This window comes from Haliotis cracherodii, unplaced genomic scaffold (assembly GCF_022045235.1).
Source record: "Haliotis cracherodii isolate W230 unplaced genomic scaffold, xgHalCrac1.p SCAF_9, whole genome shotgun sequence".
NCBI classification, from domain to species: domain Eukaryota; kingdom Metazoa; phylum Mollusca; class Gastropoda; order Lepetellida; family Haliotidae; genus Haliotis; species Haliotis cracherodii.
Genome location: NW_027266343.1, coordinates 9,814,570 through 9,840,205, shown reverse-complemented (window position 1 = coordinate 9,840,205; position 25,636 = coordinate 9,814,570). Strand labels below are relative to the sequence as shown.

The 25,636-nt window shown below is 40.1% G+C and overlaps 1 protein-coding gene and 1 long non-coding RNA gene across 2 annotated transcripts in view; both read left to right on the top strand.

The window, feature by feature from the left end:
* LOC139451708 (salivary peroxidase/catechol oxidase-like) overlaps positions 1-25,636 on the top strand; it is an 89,784-nt gene that overhangs the window by 47,110 nt on the left and 17,038 nt on the right. The gene's annotated exons all lie outside the window — the stretch shown is intronic.
* LOC139452540 (uncharacterized) lies at positions 20,082-22,090 on the top strand. Its single transcript, XR_011652377.1, has 3 exons — positions 20,082-20,134; positions 21,211-21,282; positions 22,038-22,090. It is a non-coding gene; the product is annotated as an uncharacterized lncRNA (long non-coding RNA).

Below are 25,636 nucleotides of genomic sequence, written 5' to 3'. Positions count from 1 at the left end.
TATGGTTATGTTTATGGGGAAGTGGTCGCTACCTAGCGGGGCGTCGTGTACTTCCCATTGAGTGCTTTGGGCTAGATCTGCGGTGCATATGGTTAGGTCGATAGCCGACATTTTTTTGTTTATCTTATCGTACCTCGTGGGTTGGTTGCTATTAAGGAGTACTAGGTCGTTTGTTTCTATCCATTCGGAGATTAATTTGCCATGATTATCTATTTTATCATCTATGCTCCATGTAGGATGGTGAGCGTTAAAGTCTCCTAGGAATATAGTAGATTTATCGCTTATTTTGAGTAGTTTGTTTAGATCCTCAGGTTGGACTTTTTGTTCCGCCCAGTGGTAAATATTTATGATGTTTATGTTTCGGTTATTTAATGTGATTTTAATGCCGTTGGCTTCTAGGTTTGGCGTGTCTATTTTTATTTCTTCGTAATTTATATCTTCCCTGATAAATATGATTAGTCCTCCTGCGGCTCTTCTTGTTTTCGGTTTAGCTCTGTCAGTTCTAACTGAGTTGTAGTTAGGTAGGGTGAATTTGGATTTTTTTGAGAATTTGGTTTCCTGTATACAAGCAATGTGAGGGCCTTTATTTAGTTTAAATTTAGTTTTTAGTTCATGGCCATGGGAGGTGAGTCCGTTGGCGTTCCACTGAAAAATATTAAGTCCTTCCATTATTGGTTTCGGGTGATTGGTGATTTAGTTTTTAGTTTTTATTTTATTCGGTGAGTTCTTTTAGATGGAGGTTAAAGAGGAAGAAGGGAAGATCGGTTAATTTTAGATTGAAAGCTACTTTGTGGAAGGATTCCATACTAGCTTTTGGTGAGTTTTGACTATGCATATATGCTAGGAGTAAGGTGAGGTTATTTAGGTTTGGGATGTTGGCTGGTTGGGAAGTTTGGTTTGTTTTAGTTGGAGTAGTGTCTATTGTTTCCTCAGTAGTGGAGAAATCTTCGTCATGGGTTGGATTATGTTTAGCTGGTTGAGTTTCCATGGGGGAGGCATGTGATGTGGAGGGTTGTGAAGGTGTTGGCGGGATGGGTGTAGCTGATGTTTTCTTAGTGTTTGTGTTTTGTTGTTGTGCTTGCTTGTGGGAGAGCGTTGTTGCCATATGGGCTGTAGGGTGCTTGGATGAGGGTCGTGTTGTGGTGGTCATTTTGAGGTTTGTTTTGCATGCGGGGGTTGATGTTTTGGGAGGGTTCGTGAGGGTGGAGTGGTTTAGATGCAGGTGTAGCAAATTTTCGTGTTTGGATTTTAGCCGTTTCTATGTTTATGTGTTTGTTGGCCTGCTGGGTGAGTGTGTGTCTGTGTGGGCATTGGTTTGAAAGTGAGGTGTGTTGGGTGGATTTGCAGTGGATGCACCAGGGTGTGCATGTGCCTGTGCAGTCTGTTTGTGCGCATTTTTTACATTTAGTTTTAGGGTAGGTGCATTGGGAAGCAGTGTGGTTGTATTTGAGGCACTTTGAACATTGCTTAACCTGCTTTATATAGGGTTTGACTTCTAAGTTGGTGTGGGCTCCGAAGGATATGTGTTTGGGGGCTTCAGGGAATTTAGCGGTTTTTTTAAAGTTGATTATGACAATGGAGGTTGGGACCGTTTTTCCGTTTCTAGTTGAGGTTATTCTGCGCGTGCTGGTGATTAGGGGTTGAGGGTTTTGGTCTTGGTTTATGTTAGCTTCTAGAGAGTATAATTGTAAGTCCTCAGTTGTTTCCCTTGGGTTAACCCTAATTACGCCTCGTGTATATTGTTGCCAATTAGGTGTTTGTTTGATTACCGTGACGTGGAATATTTGAGTTATTTTATTTGCTGCGTTGTAAGATTCTCGGTTAGGAAAGGTTATCTGGTATCCTTTGTTGGCTTTTTTAATATTGTTGTAATTTATTTTTTGTCTTTTGAACCAAAGTCCTATTTTGTCTGCCGAAAGTTCTAGTGAGAGAGTGGTGCCTGAGCCTGCTGAGAAGAAGTAGAGGGCGAAGGTGGTGAGGAAGGCGGCCGGGGAGGGTGTTGGCGATGGAGGTGGAGTGGATGTGTCGAGTTTGCGTTTTTTGGTGTTTTGTGGTGGCGAGTTAGCTGGTTTGGTTGGGGTGGTGTATGTCGTGTTTTCGCCATACTCGGTCGGGACGATGTTTTCGAGTGACCTCCCAGAAGTGTTGTGCGCTTCCGCAGGCGTGGGTGAGTAAGGAGCTGGAATGTCTGCGAGTGTGGCGTTGCTGGTGTCAGTCATATTGTTTGGGTGTTGTGTTGGAGAGCGTGTGTTGTGGTGAGTGGTGGTGGAGTGTTTTGGGGAGGTGAGTTGGTTTGTTGTTTTTACTTGGTGATTTGCGTTTAGGAGGCGGAGGAGGTTGCGGTGGTTATTTGTTGTTGGTTTTAGTAGGAGGGTTTGGGAAATGGATTATTTATTGAAGATTAAGTTTGATAGGATGTGTGTGTGAGTTTTGGTGTTTGAGGTGAGGGGTTGTGGATGGAGTGTTTTGGAAGGGGTGAGTAGTGTTTGCGGTGTTTTGGGTTTGTGAGTTGTTTAAAGCTTTAAGAGATTAATTGGAGGGCTTGTGTTTTAATTTGAAGTGTTTGAGTTTGTTTAGGTGGGCTTTGTGAGTGTAGTTTTAGGGGTTACATCCCATTAGTGAGATACCCATTGTAAGACAGTGGAGTAGGTGGGATTAATTAGCTAACACAGGTATGACCTTGTTGTTTTAAGGTGTCTCACAACTGGGCTGTCTTACTAATAGGAGGAGACCGTTTTAGGTTTGGGCTTGGGTGTGAGCGTTGATTAGGAGGTGTAGGTTGTTGTGAATGGATGGGTGAGTGGTTATATAATTACCTTTGAAGTTCCCTCTCACCGTTTGTTTGTTTGTTGTTTAACGCCGAACCTAGCAATATTCCAGCTATAGGACAGCGGTCTGTAAATAATCGAGTATTGCCTGATAGCCAGCCAAGGAAACTCCATCATCGGTAATTATCACGTTATCCTTTCATCCTTATTCACATACATCACTCTCACCGAATTAATCACAAAACCCCTAAATCCTTAAAACCAACAACAACACTCAACTCTTATAAATAACCAACACCTTATCCTCCCCCATCTCCCTAACACAGCTCGCACTCATTTCTACTCACTACCCACGCCCACCACTCAAACACACCCTTTGACCCAACTCTTAAAAACAAAAAACACCTAATCCCCCCTTCTCCTTAACACAACGCACGCTCTTTCCTACTCACCACCCACGCCCACCACTCACATACCTCCACTCCTTCGACTAAATATCTCCTAATCCCCGCTTTCCACTTGTCTCACCTAATCCCAACCTTCCAGCAACAAAATAAATCTTTAATAATTAATCCATTTCACAAACCCTCCTACTAAAACCAACAACAAATAACCACCGCAACCTCCTCCGCCTCCTAAACACAACTCACCAAGTAAAAACAACAAACCAACTCACCTCCCCAAAACACCACTCCAAATCCACCACCACTCACCACAACACACGCTCTCCAACTCTCCAAACAACATGACTGACACCCGCAACGCCACACTCGCAGACACGCCAGCTCCTTACTCACCTACGCCTGCGGAAGCGCACAACACTTCCGGGAGGTCACTCGAAAACATCGTCCCGACCGAGTATGGCGAAAACACGACACACACCACCCCCACCAAGCCAGCTAACTCGACACCTCAAAACACCAAAAAACGCAAACTCGACACATCCACTCCACCTCCATCGCCCACACCCTCCCCGGCCGCCTTCCTCACCACCTTCGCCCTCTACTTCTTCTCAGCAGGCTCAGGCACCACTCTCTCACTAGAACTTTCGGCAGATAAAATTGGACTTTGGTTTAAAAGAGAAAAAATAAATTACAACAATATTAAAAAAGCCAACAAAGGATACCAGATAATCTTCCCTAACCGAGAATCTTACAACGCAGCAAATAAAATAACTCAAATATTCCACGTCACAGTAATCAAACAAACACCTAATTGGCAACAATATACACGAGGCGTAATTAGGGTTAACCCAAGGGAAACAACTGAGGACTTACAATTATACTCTCTAGAAGCTAACATAAACCAAGACCAAATCCCTCAACCCCTAATCACCAGCACGCGTAGAATAACCTCAACTAGAAACGGAAAAACGGTCCCAACCTCCATTGTCATAATCAACTTCAAAAAGACCGCTAAATTCCCTGAAGCCCCCAAACACATATCCTTCGGAGCCCACACCAACTTAGAAGTCAAACCCTATATAAAGCAGGTTAAGCAATGTACAAAGTGCCTCAAATACAACCACACTGCCTCCCAATGCACATACCGTAAAACTAAATGTAAAAAATGCGCACAAACAGACTGCCCAGGCACATGCACACCCTGGTGCATCCACTGCAAATCCACCCAACACACTTCACTCTCAAACCAATGCCCATACAGACACACACTCATCCAGCAGGCCAACAAAAACATAAACATAGACACGGCTAAAATCCAAACACGAAAATTTGCTACACCTGCATCTAAACCACTCCACCCTACACCACACCCAAACACCATCCCACAAACAAACACCACACCCATAACCGACAGCTCTGTCTGGGGCCCCTACCGAGAAACCGCACCCACCTCACACACACAAGCAGCCACTCAACCAACCACGAACCCTCCCACATCTCACATAGCCAAAACATCAACCCACGCATGCAAAACAAACCTCAAAATGACCACCACAACACGACCCTCATCCAAGCACCCTACAGCCCATATGGTAACAACACTCTCCCACAAGCAAGCACAACAACAAAACACAAACACTAAGAAATCATCAGCTACACCCATCCCACAAACACCTTCACAATCCTCCACATCACATGCCTCCCCCATGGAAACTCAATCAGCTAAACCTAATCTAACCGATGACGAAGATCTCTCCACTACTGAGGAAACAATAGACACTACTCCAACTAAAACAAACCAAACTCCCCAACCAGCCAACACCCAAAACCTAAATAACCTCACCTTACTCCTAGCATACATGCATAGTCAAAACTCACCAAAAGCTAGCATGAAATCCTTCTACAAAGTAGCTTTCAATCTAAAATTAACCGATCTTCCCTTCTTCCTCTTTAACCTCCATCTAAAAGAACTCACCGAATAAAATAAAAACTAAAAACTAAATCACCAATCACCCGAAACCAATATTCGAAGGACTAAATATTTTTCAGTGGAACGCCAACTGACTCACCTCCCACGGCCATGAACTAAAAACTAAATTTAAACTAAATAAAGGCCCTCACATTGCTTGTATACAGGAAACCAAATTCTCAAAAAAATCCAAATTCACACTACCTAACTACAACTCAGTTAGAACTGACAGAGCTAAACCGAAAACAAGAAGAGCCGCAGGAGGACTAATCATATTTATCAGGGAAGATATAAATTACGAAGAAATAAAAATAGACACGCCAAACCTAGAAGCCAACGGCATTAAAATCACATTAAATAACCGAAACATAAACATCATAAATATTTACCACTGGGCGGAACAAAAAGTCCAACCTGAGGATCTAAACAAACTACTCTGAATAAGCGATAAATCTACTATATTCCTAGGAGACTTTAACGCTCACCATCCTACGTGGAGCATAGATGATAAAATAGATAATCATGGCAAATTAATCTCCGAATGGATAGAAACAAACGACCTAGTACTCCTTAATAGCAACCAACCCACGAGGTACGATAAGATAAACCAAAAAATGTCGGCTATCGACCTAACCATATGCACCGCAGATCTAGCCCAAAGTACTCAATGGGAAGTGCACGACGTCCCGCTAGGTAGTGACCACTTCCCCATAAACATAACCATAGGAAATACAAACGTACCAATCCAAACAGAAATCCAAGAACCAAAATTCCATTACAATAAAGCTAACTGGGACCAATTCCAAGATATCTGCAACGAAGCTAACTTAAACGAAATAGAAAATAATGATCCAGAAACCTATTGTAAAAACCTAACAGACTATATAATAAACGCAGCCAAAACCTCCATCCCCTTCAAAACATCTAAGACAGGCAAACCGACGGTACCATGGTGGAATGAGGAAATAGAACAGACTAGACGAAAACGTAAATCAGCCTTCAATAAAGCAAAACGCGACTACAAATATTTAAACATAGCCCACGAACTAAACCACCAGGTTCAAAAACTAGTCCAAATAGCCAAAAGTAGAGACTGGAAAAAATTCTGCGACGGTATAAATAACCGTACAGATGCCAGAATGGTCTGGCGCAAAATCCACGCCATCAGAGGCTTAAAACGACATAAAAAAAACCTAACATTGACAACTCAACCAACCCCGCCCAAAAAGCAAATAATCTCGCCAACCACTTTTCGGCCGTTAGCAGTAACACCAACTTCAGTAAAAAATTCCAAGATAAACTTAAAACAGAAAACAAACCCACAAAAGAACCAAACAATAACAATCTAGAAATAAATCAACCCTACACAATGGAGGAGCTCCTCTACGTAATCCAAAACAGGAAAAAGGGCACAGCCCCAGGATTAGACCTAACTTCTTACCAAATAATTAAAAAACTCCCCCTAAAACTACTCCAGGCACTACTCAAACTATACAATCTCATCTACCTAAACGGACAGGTTCCTACTCCCTGGAAACAGGCCCTAGTCATACCAATCCCTAAACCTAATAAACCAGCTAATCAAGCTAACTCATATAGACCAATATCCCTAACTTCAAACTTATGTAAAGTAATGGCATCAATGGCTAAAAATAGATTACAACATTACTTAACCCAAAATAACATCATAAACCCAGATGAAAGCGGTTTCACTCCTGGCCGCTCAACCCTAGATAACCTCGCCCGACTAGAACAAGATATTAAGACCGGACAACTAAATAAACAATATACCACAGGCATCTTCTTAGACTTCTCTAAAGCTTTCGACATGGTATGGCACGATGGGCTAATACAAAAACTTTAAAAAATAGGACTCAAAGGTCAGATAATAAACTACATCCAGGACTTCCTAAACAATCGTAAAATAACCGTGGGTATAGACCAAACTCTATCGGACCAATGTCCCCTAGAAAATGGTACTCCACAGGGCAGTATCCTCAGCCCCACCCTCTTCAATATAATGATAAACGATCTATTCGAGGGCCTATCCCCTAAAGCAAACACATCAAAATTCGCGGATGATGGAGCCATCTGGATCCGCACTAAAAGCATGAACATAGTCCAAAATTTACTCCAAAAATCTCTTAATAAAATACAACAATGGGCTGACAAATGGGGCTTCTCCCTTAACTCAGAAAAAACAACAGGAATAGTATTCAAACATAAAAACATGAAACCCGCCTCCCCAATCCTCCAGCTAAACAATCAAACAATCAAATTTCAAAAACAAACCAAATTCTTAGGACTTATTTTCGATGAACATCTCACCTGGGATGCTCACATCCAAAACCTAACAACTAAATGCAGTAAAGACCTAAACACTCTAAGATGCCTAACTGGCTCTAACTGGGGAGCATCCAAAGATACCCTCCTCTCTCTCTACATATCACTAATTAGATCAAAACTAGACTACGGCTGCGCCATATACAACACCCTAAACAACTCTCTATCTAAAAAACTTGACTCAATACAATATCAGGCTCTCAAACTAATTACACGCACCCAACATGGCACCTCCTACACCTCACTTCAGGCCTTAACAGGAGAAATGCCACTAAGTCTACGCAGGGAACAGCTAAGCTTAAATTTCTGGGCCGCGTCCCAATCAAACCCTCTCATCCAAAACTTAATAAACCAAAACATCAGCCCCAAAAACCAAGCTCTAGCTCGTAAACACCCCTTACTTACCCCAATATCCCAAAGAATAACAAACTACCTAAATGAACACCAAATTAAAAATCTTAAACAAAACTGCAAACAATCAAATATCTTCACCCCTAAACTTAAAATACCCAAAATAAACACAACACTAGCTAGCCAAATAAATAAACAAACCGACCCAAACATAGCTAAAACTACCACACTAGCATACATACACGAAAATTGGCCAAATTGGTGTCACATTTACACGGACGGATCCTCAAATCCGACCTCCAAACACACAGGTTTCCGAGTCCATACCACACAACCAACTAAAACCACACAATCCTTCCGACTCCCAAACAACCAATCAATATTCACGGCAGAACTAATGGGCATGGCCTCAGCCCTCCATAATCAAGAATCCAAAAAACACAAAAAAATCCTAATACTTACCGACTCCCTAAGCGGACTGCAAGCCCTCCAAAACAAAAATACCAAAAACCGACCTAAATTAATAAATCAAATACTTAAAAGCTCCAACGACCTAACTAAGGCAGGCAAACAAATAACCTTCTTGTGGATACCCGCCCACGTAGGAATATACGGTAAAGAAAACGCCGATCAAGCAGCTAAACTATCCCTCAAAATCCCAGAAATAAGCTTAAACTTACCCATCTCAAAATCAGAAATTAAAAGTGTAAACAAGCAAAAAATCACCAAAAAATGGCATAACCTATATCTAAACTCAAATAGCCAAATCAAAAAAGTGCTCAGCAAACCACTAACCAAACCAAAAATTCTCCATCCATCCAAGAAAATCGACAGAGTAATCACTAAACTCCAAACAGGACACACCAACCTAAATAACCACCTAAAAAAATTAAAAAAACACACTACAGGTAACTGCCCACACTGCAAACAACCAGAAACCCCAGAACACGCACTCATCCACTGCACACACTACCTAACACATCGAACCGCATTACAAACCACCCTCAATCTAAACAAGGCTCTAACTCTAGAAGAAATACTAAACCCACAAAATAAACTAGAAAACTTCAAGGCCTTAGGCGTATTCTTAATAAAAACGGAACTAATAAAACGCATCTAAAAACACAATAACCTACCAAATCAAAATCACATAAACAAACAAACATCCACCATACCCAGCTCCCTTAGTTCTCCTCCCCAATCCCATCGGCATCTATTCCAAATCTCAAAATTCCCAAATTCTATATAAGCAACCCCTAAAACCCCCCTCTTGGGTTGCACAGACCACCTTCGCCCCTTTCGGAAACACATTAAATGGCCTGGCCGGGCCCGTGTGCGAAATACGCATCAGTCGGAAAGCGCATGTTAAATCTCCAAAGTAAGTAAGTAAGTAAGTAAGTAAGTAAGTAAGTAACTCCCTGGGCCAGTTGCAGTTTGTACCCCAAGCGAGCAACACCTCCTAAGCCAGCACAGAGCACTGCCTGATAGCCAGCCAAGGAGAACTCCAACATCGGTAATTATCACGTCATCCTTTCAGCCTTATTCACATACTTTTACAATCACTCTCACCGTTTGTTTGTTTGTTGTTTAACGCCGAACCTAGCAGTGTTCCAGCTACAGGACAGCGGTTTGTAAATAAACGAGTCTTGGCCAGACAATCAGTTGCAGTTTGTACTCCCAGCGAGCAACACTTCCCAAGCCAGCACAGAGCATTGCCTGATAACCAGCCAAGGAAACTCCATCATCGGTAATTAACACGTTATCCTTATTCACATACTCACTCATGTGTCATAAAATCACTCTCACCGAATTAATCATAAAACCCCTAAATCCTTAAAAAACAACAACACTAAATAACCAACACCTTATCCTACCCAATCTCCCTAACACAGCTCGCACTCATTTCTACTCACTACCCACGCCCACCACTCAAACACACCCTTTGACCCAACTCCTAAAAACAAAAAACACCTAATCCCCCCTTCTCCTAAACACAGCGCTCGCTCTTTCCTACTCACCACCCACGCCCACGACTCACATACCTCCACTCCTTCGACTAAATATCTCTTAATCCCTGCTTTCCACTTGTCTCACCTTATCCCAGCCTTCCAGAATCAAACTTCAATAAATAATCCATTTCCCAAACCCTCCTACTAAAACCAACAACAAATAACCACCGCAACCTCCTCCGCCTCCTAAACACAACTCACCAAGTAAAAACAACAAACCAACTCACCTCCCCAAAACACTCCACCACCACTCACCACAACACACGCTCTCCAACACAACACACAAACAATATGACTGACACCCGCAACGCCACACTCGCAGACATTCCATCTCCTTACTCACCCACGCCTGCGGAAGCGCACAACACTTCTGGGAGGTCACTCGAAAACATTGTCCCGACCGAGTATGGCGAAAACACGACATACACCACCCCAACCAAACCAGCTAATTCGCCACCACAAAACACTAAAAAACGCAAACTCGACACATCCACTCCACCTCCATCGCCAACACCCTCCCCAGCCGCCTTCCTCACCACCTTCGCCCTCTACTTCTTCTCAGCAGGCTCAGGCACCACTCTCTCACTAGAACTTTCGGCAGACAAAATAGGACTTTGGTTCAAACGACAAAAAATAAATTACAACAATATTAAAAAAGCCAACAAAGGATACCAGATAATTTTTCCTAACCGAGAATCTTACAACGCAGCAAATAAAATAACTTAAATATTCCACGTCACGGTAATCAAACAAACACCTAATTGGCAACAATATACACGAGGCGTAATTAGGGTTAACCCAAGGGAAACAACTGAGGACTTACAATTATACTAACATAAACCAAGCTAACATAAACCAAGACCAAAACCCTCAACCCCTAATCACCAGCACGCGCAGAATAACCTCGACTAGAAACGGAAAAACGGTCCCAACCTCCATTGTCATAATCAACTTTAAAAAACCCGCTAAATTCCCCGAAGCCCCCAAACACATATCCTTAGAAGTCAAACCCTATATAAAGCAGGTTAAGCAATGTTCAAAGTGCCTCAAATACAACCACACTGCTTCCCAATGCACATACCCTAAAACTAAATGTAAAAAATGCGCACAAACAGACTGCCCAGGCACATGCACACCCTGGTGCATCCACTGCAAATCCACCCAACACACCTCACTTTCAAACCAATGCCCACACAGACACACACTCACCCAGCAGGCCAACAAACACATAAACATAGAAACGGCCAAAATCCAAACACGAAAATTTGCTACACCTGCATCTAAACCACTCCTCCCTACACCACACCCAAACACCATCCCACAAACACCACACCCATAACCGACAGCTCTGTCTGGGACCCCTACCGAGAAACCGCACCCACCTCACACACACAAGCAGCCACTCAACCAACCACGAACCCTCCCACATCTCACATAGCCAAAACATCAACCCCCGCATGCAAAACAAACTTCAAAATGACCACCACAACACGACCCTCATCCAAGCACCCTACAGCCCATATGGCAACAACACTCTTCCACAAGCAAGCACAACAACAAAACACAAACACTAAGAAAACATCAGCTACACCCATCCCGCCAACACCTTCACAACCCTCCACATCACATGCCTCCCCCATGGAAACTCAACCAGCTAAACATAATCCAACCCATGACGAAGATTTCTCCACTACTGAGGAAACAATAGACACTCTTCCAACTAAAACAAACCAAACTTCCTACCCAGCCAATACCCCAAACCTAAATAACCTCACCTTACTCCTAGCATACATGCATAGTCAAAACTCACCAAAAGCTAGTATGGAATCTTTCCACAAAGTAGCTTTCAGTCTAAAATTAACCGATCTTCCCTTCTTCCTCTTTAACCTCCATCTAAAAGAACTCACCGAATAAAATAAAAAATAAAAACTAAATCACCAATCACCCGAAACCAATAATGGAAGAACTTAATATTTTTCAGTGGAACGCCAACGGACTCACCTCCCACGGCCATGAACTAAAAACTAAATTTAAACTAAATAAAGGCCCTCACATTGCTTGTATACAGGAAACCAAATTCTCAAAAAAATCCAAATTCACACTACCTAACTACAACTCAGTTAGAACTGACAGAGCTAAACCGAAAACAAGAAGAGCCGCAGGAGGACTAATCATATTTATCAGGGAAGATATAAATTACGAAGAAATAAAAATAGACACGCCAGACCTAGAAGCCAACGGCATTAAAATCACATTAAATAACCGAAACATAAACATCATAAATATTTACCACTGGGCGGAACAAAAAGTCCAACCTGAGGATCTAAACAAACTTATCCAAATAAGCGATAAATCTACTATATTCCTAGGAGACTTTAACGCTCACCATCCTACATGGAGCATAGATGATAAAATAGATAATCATGGCAAATTAATCTCCGAATGGATAGAAACAAACGACCTAGTACTCCTTAATAGCAACCAACCCACGAGGTACGATAAGATAAACCAAAAAATGTCGGCTATCGACCTAACCATATGCACCGCAGATCTAGCCCAAAGCACTCAATGGGAAGTGCACGACGTCCCGCTAGGTAGTGACCACTTCCCCACAAACATAACCATAGGAAATACAAACGTACCAATCCAAACAGAAAACCAAGAACCAAAATTCCATTACAATAAAGCTAACTGGGACCAATTCCAAGATATCTGCAACGAAGCTAACTTAAACGAAATAGAAAATAATGATCCAGAAACCTATTGTAAAAACCTAACAGACTATATAATAAACGCAGCCAAAACCTCCATCCCCTTCAAAACATCTAAGACAGGCAAACCGACGGTACCATGGTGGAATGAGGAAATAGAACAGACTAGACGAAAACGTAAATCAGCCTTCAATAAAGCAAAACGCGACTACAAATATTTAAACATAGCCCACGAACTAAACCACCAGGTTCAAAAACTAGTCCAAATAGCCAAAAGTAGAGACTGGAAAAACTTCTGCGAAGGTATAAATAACCGTACAGATGCCAGAACGGTCTGGCGCAAAATTCACGCCATTAGAGGCTTAAAACGACATAAAAAAAACCCTAACATTAACAACTCAACCAACCCCGCCCAAAAAGCAAATAATCTCGCCAACCACTTTTCGGCCGTTAGAAGTAACATCAACTTCAGTAAAAAATTCCAAGATAAACTTAAAACAGAAAACAAACCCACAAAAGAATCAAACAATAACAATCTAGAAATAAATCAACCCTACACAATGGAGGAGCTCCTCTACGTAATCCAAAACAGGAAAAAGGGCACAGCTCCAGGATTAGACCTAACCTCTTACCAAATAATTAAAAAACTCCCCCTAAAACTACTCCAGGCACTACTCAAACTATACAATCTCATCTACCTAAACGGACAGCTTCCTACTCCCTGGAAACAGGCCCCAGTCATACCAATCCCTAAACCTAATAAACCAGCTAATCAAGCTAACTCATATAGACCAATATCCCTAACTTCAAACTTATGTAAAGTAATGGCATCAATGGCTAAAAATAGATTACAACATTACTTCACCCAAAATAACATCATAAACCCAGATGAAAGCGGTTTCACTCCTGGCCGCTCAACCCTAGATAACCTCGCCCGACTAGAACAAGATATTAAGACCGGACAACTAAATAAACAACATACCACAGGCATCTTCTTAGACTTCTCTAAAGCTTTCGACATGGTATGGCACGATGGGCTAATACAAAAACTTAAAAAAAATAGGACTCAAAGGTCAGATAATAAACTACATCCAGGACTTCCTAAACAATCGTAAAATAACCGTGGGTATAGACCAAACTCTATCGGACCAATGTCCCCTAGAAAATGACACTCCACAGGGCAGTATCCTCAGCCCCACCCTCTTCAATATAATGATAAACGATCTATTCGAGGGTCTATCCCCTAAAGTAAACACATCAAAATTCGCGGATGATGGAGCCATCTGGATCCGCACTAAAAGCATGAAAATGGCCAAAAATCTACTCCAAAAATCTCTTTATAAAATACAACAATGGGCTGACAAATGGGGCTTCTCAGAAACTCAGAAAAAACAACAGGAATAGTATTCAAACATAAAAACATGAAACCCGCCTCCCCAATCCTCCAGCTAAACAATCAAACAATCAAATTTCAAAAACAAACCAAATTCTTAGGACTTATTTTCGATGAACATCTCACCTGGGATGCTCACATCCAAAACCTAACAACTAAATGCAGTAAAGACCTAAACACCCTAAGATGCCTAACTGGCTCTAACTGGGGAGCCTCCAAAGATACTCTCCGCTCTCTCTACATATCCCTAATTAGATCAAAACTAGACTACGGCTGCGCCATATACAACACCCTAAACAACTCTCTATCTAAAAAACTTGACTCAATACAATATCAGGCTCTCAAACTCATTACACGCACCCAACATGGCATCTCCTACACCTCACTTCAGGCCTTAAGAGGAGAAATGCCACTAAGTCTACGCAGGGAACAGTTAAGCTTAAATTTCTGGGCCGCGTCCCAATCAAACCCTCTCATCCAAAACTTAATAAACCAAAACATCATCCCTAAAAACCAAGCTCTAGCTCGTAAACACCCCTTACTTACCCCAATATCCCAAAGAATAACAAACTACCTAAATGAACACCAAATTAAAAATCTTAAACAAAACTGCAAACAATCAAATATCTTCACCCCTAAACTTAAAATACCCAAATATAGACACAACACTAGCTAGCCAAATAAATAAACAAACCGACCCAAACATAGCTAAAACTACCACACTAGCATACATACACAAAAATTGGCCAAATTGGTGTCACATTTACACGGACGGATCCTCAGATCCGACCTCCAAACACACGGGGTTCGGAGTCCATACCACACAACCAACTAAAACCACACAATCCTTCCGACTCCCAAACAACCAATCAATATTCACGGCAGAACTAATGGGCATGGCCTCAGCCCTCCACAATCAAGAATCCAAAAACCACCAAAAAATCCTAATACTTACCGACTCCCTAAGTGGACTACAAGCCCTCCAAAACAAAAATACCAAAAACCGACCTAAATTAATAAATCAAATACTTAAAAGCTCCAACGACCTAACTAAGGCAGGCAAACAAATAACCCTCTTGTGGATACCCGCCCACGTAGGAATATACGGTAATGAAAACGCCGATCAAGCAGCTAAACTATCCCTCAAAATCCCAGAAATAAGCTTAAACTTACCCATCTCAAAATCAGAAATTAAAAGTGTAAACAAACAAAAAATCACAAACAAATGGCATAACCTATATCTAAACTCAAATAGCCAAATCAAAAGAGTGCTCAGCAAACCACTAACCAAACCAAAAATTCTCCATCCATCAAAAAAAATCGACAGAGTAATCACTAAACTCCAAACAGGACACACCAACCTAAATAACCACCTAAAAAAATTAAAAAAACACACTACAGGTAACTGCCCACACTGCAAACAACCAAAAACCCCAGAACACGCACTCATCCACTGCACACACTACCTAACACATCGAACCGCATTACAAACCACCCTCAATCTAAACAAGGCTCTCACTCTAGAAGCAATACTAAACCCACAAAATAAACTAGAAAACTTCAAGGCCTTAGGCGTATTCTTAATCAAAACGGAACTAATAAAACGCATCTAAAACCATAATAACCTACCAAATCAAAATCACATAAACAAACAATCATCCACCATACCCAGCTCCCTCAGTTCTCCTCCCCAACCCCATCGGCATCTATTCCAAATCTCAAAATTCCCAAATTCTATATAAGCAACCCCTAAAGCCCCCTCTTGGGTTGCACAGACCACCCTCGCCCCTTTCGGAAACACATTAGATGGCCTGGCCGGGCCCGTGTGCGAAATACGCATCAGTCGGGAAGCGCACGTTAAATCTCCAAAATAAGTAAGTACTCCCTGGGCTTGCTATCAGCGGTGCTGTGCGTGGGCTTGAGGAGGCTCTGGAGGCTTGGAGGGGTGTTGCTCGCTTGGAGTACAAACTGCAACTGACAGCACTTACTTACTTTGGAGATTTAACGTGCGCTTTCCGACTGATGCGTATTTCGCACACGGGCCCGGCCAGGCCATTTAATGTGTTTCCGAAGGGGGCGAAGGCGGTCTGTGCAACCCAAGAGGGGGCTTTAGGGGTTGCTTATATAGAAATTGGGAATTTTGATTTGGAATAGATGCCGATGGGGTTGGGGAGGAGAACTAAGGGAGCTGGGTATGGTGGATGTTTGTTTATGTGATTTTGATTTGGTAGGTTATTATGTTTTTAGATGCGTTTTATTAGTTCCGTTTTGATTAAGAATACGCCTAAGGCCTTGAAGTTTTCTAGTTTATTTTGTGAGTTTAGTATTGCTTCTAGAGTGACAAATGGGGCTTCTCAGAAACTCAGAAAAAACAACAGGAATAGTATTCAAACATAAAAACATGAAACCCGCCTCCCCAATCCTCCAGCTAAACAATCAAACAATCAAATTTCAAAAACAAACCAAATTCTTAGGACTTATTTTCGATGAACATCTCACCTGGGATGCTCACATCCAAAACCTAACAACTAAATGCAGTAAAGACCTAAACACCCTAAGATGCCTAACTGGCTCTAACTGGGGAGCCTCCAAAGATACTCACCTCTCTCTACATATCCCTAATTAGATCAAAACTAAGACTACGGCTGTGCCATATACAACACCCTAAACAACTCTCTATCTAAAAAACTTGACTCAATACAATATCAGGCTCTCAAACTCATTACACGCACTCAACATGGCACCTCCTACACCTCACTTCAGGCCTTAACAGGAGAAATGCCACTAAGTCTACGCAGGGAACACCGAAGCTTAAATTTCTGGGCCGCGTCCCAATCAAACCCTCTCATCCAAAACTTAATAAACCAAAACATCAGCTCTAAAAACCAAGCTCTAGCTCGTAAACACCCCTTACTTACCCCAATATCCCAAAGAATAACAAACTACCTAAATGAACACCAAATTAAAAATCTTAAACAAAACTGCAAACAATCAAATATCTTCACCCCTAAACTTAAAATACCCAAAATAAACACAACACTAGCTAGCCAAATAAATAAACAAACCGACCCAAACATAGCTAAAACTACCACACTAGCATACATACACAAAAATTGGCCAAATTGGTGTCACATTTACACGGACGGATCCTCAGATCCGACCTCCAAACACACGGGTTTCGGAGTCCATACCACACAACCAACTAAAACCACACAATCCTTCCGACTCCCAAATAACCAATCAATATTCACGGCAGAACTAATGGGCATTGCCTCAGCCCTCCACAATCAAGAATCCAAAAACCACAAAAAAATCCTAATACTTACCGACTCCCTAAGTGGACTGCAAGCCCTCCAAAACAAAAATACCAAAAACCGACCTAAATTAATAAATCAAATACTTAAAAGCTCCAACGACCTAACTAAGGCAGGCAAACAAATAACCTTTTTGTGGATCCCCGCCCACGTAGGAATATACGGTAATGAAAACGCCGATAAAGCAGCTAAACCAAAATCCTAGAAATAAGCTTAAACTTACCCATCTCAAAATCAGAAATTAAAAGTGTAAACAAACAAAAAATCACAAAAAATGGCATAACCTATATCTAAACTCAAATAGCCAAATCAAAAGAGTGCTCAGCAAACCACTAACCAAACCAAAAAATCTCCATCCATCAAAAAAAATCGACAGAGTAATCACTAATCTCCAAACAGGACACACCAACCTAAATAACCACCTAAAAAAATTTAAAAAACACACTACAGGTAACTGCCCACACTGCAAACTAGAAACCCCAGAACACGCACTCATCCACTGCACACACTACCTCACACATCGAACCGCATTACAAACCACCCTCAATCTAAACAACTGACAGCACCATGTTAGGATTCTTAAATACAGTTTCAGCTTGACATTGAGTACTTTAAACTTTAATGTGAAAAATACATTCACAACAAGTGAGCTGTGTCTGCCAATCAGAGTCGGTGAGTAAACAGGAGTAGGGGACTAATTTCGAGGGTAAACGTGTTTCAACGTTTAACAACTACATGTATTTGTGTTTGTATGAGACGATGTGTGTTTAATTCCATATATTTTACTTCAAAGCATGTTATCACAATAAATTGAGTCGGGTATAGGATAAGTTGGAGTAGAGGCTAATTTCTAATGTAAACTTGTTTTAACATTTCACAATTATTGGTCTTTGCAAGTTATCTATCCAAGTTTAATTTCATTTATTTTACCTAGGTAAAAAAAAAATAAGGTATCATTTTCGTCAAGTAATAATCGCTGTTTTCGCTTTCGGCGAGTATTTCGCCAGTCAGTGCCGTTTTGCTAAGGTGTCGTTTCAGCTATAACCCGCTTATTGCACATTATAAGTTTCAATTTATATTTATAATCATTTTAACCACTGTAATAAGTAAAAAATGAAATAAAAGCATATAGAAAATAAACAAGCACTTGTTATAAAATGTGCATCCGCAGGCAAAATTTATAAGATAATCCTGCATGTAGCTGTGGCCATCACACTGAAGATGCACTTCACTTCTTTCTCATATGCCCAAATTACAATGATTTAAGACAGAATATGTACTATTATGTTAAGGGATATGATCTAAATTCAATTCTATTAGGTAATCCTGAAAGGACGTCAAAAATAAACTTAAATCAGTACAAGACTACATTCAGCTATCCAATAGGTTTTGTGATTTTACATAGCATCTTAAATTTATAATACTATTCCTTGCCGTATATTGCAGTACACTATTACTACTAAAAATGCGACCTGACAGCGCCGACAACGTAGTTTCTATAATAAGAACATGTATATAATTGTATTCCTTGACTGTACTTTTGTCATATCATATTGTATTCTAATTCTGGAGCGGTATTCAAATAAGTTTTTGCTTGTTTACCCATCCAGTTCACAAGTTGTGAAATAAATATGTTTAAAACAATATTTAGTAAACAAATAATTAAAACTTATGCAACAACATAGCGTGTGGAGACGATAGACCACTGAAAAGAGCATATATATGCACATCCAATGACCACTGACATCACAAAGCATTGTTTTGCCAGTGTGTCAGGCAACAAAATACTACGTATTACACCACAGGGTACTGTGACCTGTTTGAAAAGTTAGGTACTGTATTCTAAAGGTAGGCCCCAAATTCTAGACAATCCAGTGATTGATATTGTGAACATCAATCCACACTGTTAGATGGTCACTGTCAGATGCCCTGAACCAGGTCAACGAGCCTGATCACCTGATCTATTAGGTTATCTCTTATGGGTGAGGCTAAAACGGCACCTCAGCAAAACGAAAACAGCACCTTGTTTTGGCAAAAAGGGCTACTAATTGCTGTCTGTTATCTGGAGAGACATGTTGATTCCTGGCCGAAAGATATATAAATGAAATGAATTTATAAAATTACTATTTATTTCCTACTTATTAAAATAAATATGACATATATAGTATACCCGTTGTCCAGTTTCTTGACATTTTCGCCAGACTCAGTTTCAGCTTGACATTGAGCTAATCTGAATAAAGCTACTTAAGACTTCAAAGCATGTGATCTTTCAATGATAAGTTTAGTTGCACCTCCCAAACAGAATCATGAGTAAATTTGAGCAGAGGCTTATTTCTAATGTAAACTATTTTTAGGTGATTAACATCTAACAAATATTTGTGTTTGCAAGTTTAATTGCATTTATATTACTTCAAAGAAATCAAAGCATATTATATTTTCACAATAAGTTTAGTTGCATCTCCAAATCAGAGTCGGCGAGTAGATGCTAGTTTTTAATGTAAACCTTTTTGAACATTTCTCAGTTATTTGTGTTTACAAGTGACCATGCAAGTTTAATTTCATGTATTCGGGCATATTCAGACCCAAGGTAAAAAAAAATAACAAGGTGCTGTTTTCACCAGGCAATAGTAGGCGAGGTGCTATTTCCCTTTATAGTATAACCCTCTCTTACAACTAGCATAGGTTCACGGGGACCAATTCCAACCCGGAATCCCCACGTCAGATATGGATCATAATGACAGCTTATCAATCTTTAACAAATTCACACTGAAACATTGAAAGGATAAAGACAAGTTAGTTGTTTTCTGTTTCAGTATGTTCAGGGTTTGTGGGGAGGTTCACAGACATCCTCAGGGAGGATACCAAGTATTGAGTGAGTATTTTTGTTTGTGATAAATACAAACTACATGTATTCATCATGGTATATTTCAATGCAATGTGAAACATCACACTCACAATACTCCAGCTCTGTGATGGCAGCCTGTAAATAATTGAACATGGACCAGACCAGATCCATGCCAAGATCCAGTATGATGACAACCTAGTCTGACCACCCAATTCATTAGTTGATTAGTGTTTGCAGCGGTAGGAACTAACACTTTCAGTCCACTAGTCCTAAAATGATAGCATATAGCAAAACCTTTATAATGTCAAAATGACTAGTGCCAATTTCTAACCCTGGTGTTTGGATGTTGTGTTTGTGTGTATATGTATGAGTGTATTTAGGTTGGTTTGTTGTTTTAACGTCGCACTCAGCAATATTCCAGCTATATGACGGCTGTCTGTAAATAATCAAATCTGGACCAGACAACCCAGTGATTGATATCATGAGCATCGAGCCACGGAATTGAGATCAATGACATGCATCAACCAAGTCAGCGAGTCTGACCACCCGATCTCGTTAGTCGCCTTTTACGGCAAGCATGGGTTGCTGAAGACCTATTCTACCCCGGAATCTTCACGGGTCGAGTGTATTTAACTTAAATCATGAATCTTATGCTTGTTTCTCTGTGCCTTAACAATGTAACCCAAATTTTCTCGGGAATAATAAAGTATTCTCTTATTTATATCATTTCTGAACAAAGTGTCATATCAAGGTTAGATCTCTGTCAAAACAGTGCCATGGAAAAGCCAAACAAATAGCCTAGAAATAAAAGTAAATACTGCATTGCATTAATCTGCATTTCAAGAAAATTTGGCAATAATACATGGAATGATATTCACCTCGAACAAGTTATTTCCTATGTAATGTATGTGTTGAATGACCCTGACTTTGTTGTCCAAATATTGTTTTGACATTTGTTAAATATGGGGATAAATGTCATCTCTGAATGTTTGACATGAATTATTATGATTAGGGTAGTTCTAAGTCGGAATCATTTGAATCAAATGTACAACATGTACAGTTTGGACATTTTTCTGTGATGTGAATGCTACTTATGTTTGTAGAATGTCCGGATGAATAAAAGAGACAGTCATCTGTGCAGCATCAATGCAAAGAAAGACCATAGAAGAGCAACAGTGAGTGGTAAATATTTTGAAATTATTCTGTTTGGTTCATATGGTTATATTGCAAATATGTCTTCAGTTTGTTCCTTATCGCTGTAGGCACGGATGTCCTATTATCTAAGGCACTACAATTTTCTGTGCAGAGTTGCATCTCTTGGGCTTAGAAGAAACCTATAGTCATGGGTTCAAATCCTAGTTCTCCCCGATTATGTTGCTAGGTTTGTCAGCATTATACACATGCTTGTGGGATTCATCAAAGACCTGCATCACTTAGGGCTTTCTTCCCACATCAAGCTAACATGCGGTGATATATCTGGAATACTGTTCAAAGCAGTGTTAAAGCCAACTCATTTATGTAACACTGCATCCAGCAATAGTTTGGCTATATGACAAGGATTGTAAATATATATTTTTCCATGTTGATGAGTTGAAACAATCATTAAATGACATCTCTTAAAAAGATTCCCAGCATCCCAAGCCTAATTAATAGATAACGTAGTGATTGAGTAGGCTCATTGATAGCATGTTATCATACCACTGTGATGTGGGATATTGTCCATTATAGTTATCATCAGTTTGTCTGGACCGAGTTCATAACATTAGTCACTGGTTTGTCTGGTTGAGATTTGAGATGTGATTATCTTAAATGTTTAGCATATAACAAGACTCACATATGACAACTTAAGTGATTTTGCTGCCTTCAATCTGTAAGTACATGTGGCAACAATTCTTTTTGATTGCTAAAATCTTTTTACATAATGCTGCAGAAACTGAAGTCCTGCTTGAGATCCCTGGATGAGTACTCCAGGTTGACAGTCTGGAAGGACGAGACAAGGGAGTCCTAAACAGAGGCTGCACCCCTTCAGATATCAGAGGTGATTAGCAGACAGCGATGACGAAGGTCCTGTTATTTCAATCGAGGCCGACCGAGAAGTTGTATGCCAAATGGTACTGGGACACACAAAGGCTGGTCTGGCTAATGTAAGAAGACCAACCAATGCCAAGCTGGAGTGGAATTCTTCCAGGACATTCAGGAAATTCTTGTCTTGAGCCATATGGTAAACACTTGAAAGGAATGATAAATGGGACTTATTGTCTTTAAATGTGGACCCAAACACCAAATGGAAAGTTCACAATCTACTAACACAATGCAGCAGAGATAGAGTCTAACTGGTATCCCCTCATCCTGGTTCCTGTTCATCCATGGCAATATAGAAAGAAAAGGAGGATTGAGGGAAAGTAAGTTCTCTGAACTGGTGAACATAATCCGTAGGTACTGTCAAGCGAACAGTTATCATACTCTGTTATGAGTATTGAAGAATAAGATGAAATTGCATACTGCATCAGGAACCATCATGTGAACACTGTTCAATGTGCGATATACTATAGGCATATGAATAAAAGAAATTGATAATTTGATTGTTGCTTATGTTTCATTTGCCAGCTGTGTAAATGGGGATGTTTCATGATTTTGCATCAGTTTAATAGCCACACTTATCTTATGAAACCATGCATTGCTTGGGCATCTCAAGATAAATAACACATGTTTCCTTTGCTCTGAAAACGTCTGATGACACATTGATCTGTTATGTCAAAGGTCAAAGTCCCAACCAGACAAAAAGTTTGTTTGTGGTCTAACTCTACTTATGGACAGGGGTCGAAGTTGGAAAAAGGTCGTGTGTGATCTATATATACTACATTTTCCCCTAAATTGCCTTTTCTACAGAAGTCTTAATAACTCTTATACATATACTGGTTACATTACTTCCATATTTTGGTCAATGATATGTTGAATTCTACCAAAGGACTGCATATTTGGTTTATGTGCTGGATAGCTCTTTGAAATGTTTTTGAAATATTTATCACTGACATTGAAGGTCAAATTCACACTCAAAAGTGATAACTCTTGAAGGGTTGAAGTGTAAGATCAAGGCAATAGTGAAGGGGTCATTCATAAAGTATTTCTGCAATTATAACTAAAATGCCTATTTCTGGAGATATTTGTGAAGTATTAAGCACATAGTTGTTATATTATTTGAATACACATATATGTGCAGTGGTTACAACTCCAGTGTCAAATTAACTCTCAATCCCTTTTAATAAAAGAATTCACAGTAACTGAGGAAGAGCTTACTGTAGTACCATAAAACTAGGGTGAGGCAAATTTCAATGAAGTTAGTATTTTGGATATAAGAAGTACATGTACCGTTACAAATAGTCTTATTACCATCTCACTAGGACCAAAGGCCCAAGTGAGCACATTGTCAATTACTTTTTCTTTTTCTCAGTACAAACTGGAAGTCTGGACATGAAATTTAAGGATATCATTATACGAGAACTGATGTTTCTTCATTAAATACCATTAACATCTGAAAAGGACAATATATGAAATTGAACAATTGTCTTCTCCAAAAATGTTTTAGGAGGATATTTACAATTAAAGTAACCCAAAATATTACAACAGCTACCTGTAATGCACAGGCTAACAATTTTTACCAGAAGCAAATCATGAAGAAAATTTGCATCCGGAAACCTTCCGGTAACCTTCCAGATGCCTTCAACAACCTTCAAATTGCTTGGTATTTTCAAGTTAATTTTTTATGTGTTTCACACTTAAGTGAACAAAATGCACCCCCCAAATTTTGACATTTTTTTTGGAAGGTTTCCGGAAGGTATCCGGAAGACGGAAACATACACTTTTTTTGCTGTGAGCAGGACAACGCTCGACCACATATTGCACGTGTCTGTCTGGACTTCTTACACCACAACAACATCCAGACATTACCTTGGCCAGCCCGGTCACCAGATTTGTCCCCGACTGAGCATCTGTGGTACCAGTTGGATCGACGCGTTCGCAGAAGGAATCCACCGCCCCAAACTCTTCCGGCGCTTCTTGATGCACTTCAGCATGAATGGCAGCACATCATACAGCGTGTTATTGACTGCTTGATTGCATCTATGGGTCGTCGGTGTCAAGCGGTGATTGATGCACAGCCGATACTGACAATTTCTGTACCCCTGTGACATTAACTGTATCGTGTAAGTGTGTGTGTATAGGTGACCCGATTAATGTTTTGAACATTGTGTACATTGATCTTCAAACAGTGTTTCAATTATGGTTTCTGTGTCCTATTTTGAAATAATCGCATTATATTACATTTTGAAAGTCAGTGTCATGTTTCTTTTTTTTTTAGGAGTATATATTACTAAAACTTTAACATTGGGTTGTTTCACTGATATGATAAGTGAGTGAGTTTGGTTGAACACTTCTTTGAACAGAATTTCGGTCATATAACGGCGTCTCAGTTTACTGGGAATGTCCAAACATACGCTGATCGTAAATACTTCAGAACCGTTACAGTATTATATATAACTATTGGTGTCTTATAGCAATACGTTCAATTGCCATATTGCATATATCAGCACTCGTTGTAACATTGTTATTTCGACTTTGTAGATATTATCCATGTGCCTTCATGTAAATAATTGTGTATTGACGATGGTGTATTACCCCGACGTTTCTCATTTTGAGTCGTCAGTTTATAAAATATTTAAGTGAGAATTTAACACAACAATAACATAATAAAATCAAATTGTTTTATTTCAAATTAAAACGTTGTACATGTATGTGCATTTGGTGTGCAATATCTACACTTTTTTAATGTCTTTCTGATTAGGTTCATATTCCAGCTATTAACAAAGTTCCAGTAAGGGTTACCATCAAACCAAGCGCATGATCATTGGTCTGACACTAGTGCACGGAGTTCTGCGAACGAATACACCTGTGGGCAAGACGTTGGACGAGATTGACGTGCAACACAGAATTTTACTGTTACTTGCAAAGTTCAGTGATGAGGAAAACAGAAAGGTGGATATGTTTCTGTTTTGAGCCCTCGCCCCACTTAAAACTAAATATCATAAACATTGTAATACATATACTACCTTTTAACCAAGACATTTTTTGAACAGATGACAGTTGAATATTGAGTCTCCAGGCAACTCCGTATTAACGAACTCCAAAGAACCCCTAGTCAGTTCGTGATTGCCTGTGTCATTTTCCCGCCTTGTTGGTTGTGGGCTCTCTCAGAATCATTAACTGTGAGTATTCGTTATATCCGTCTATTCGTTAAATCCGACTTCTTAATATCAGATTCTTTTACCTTGGTGAGGAAGACGTCCTGGAGTATTCCTCATCACACATTGTGGTCGAATCCAGCCAGATCTGCACAGCTGAAACAAATACGTCCAGAAAATATATTAGTATTTATTACATGTTTTCAACATTCAAAATATGACATTAATTGTTACCAGGATACAGGTATTCCCCTGCACTATCTGTCTTGAAACAGCCTGCTAGAGGATCAAA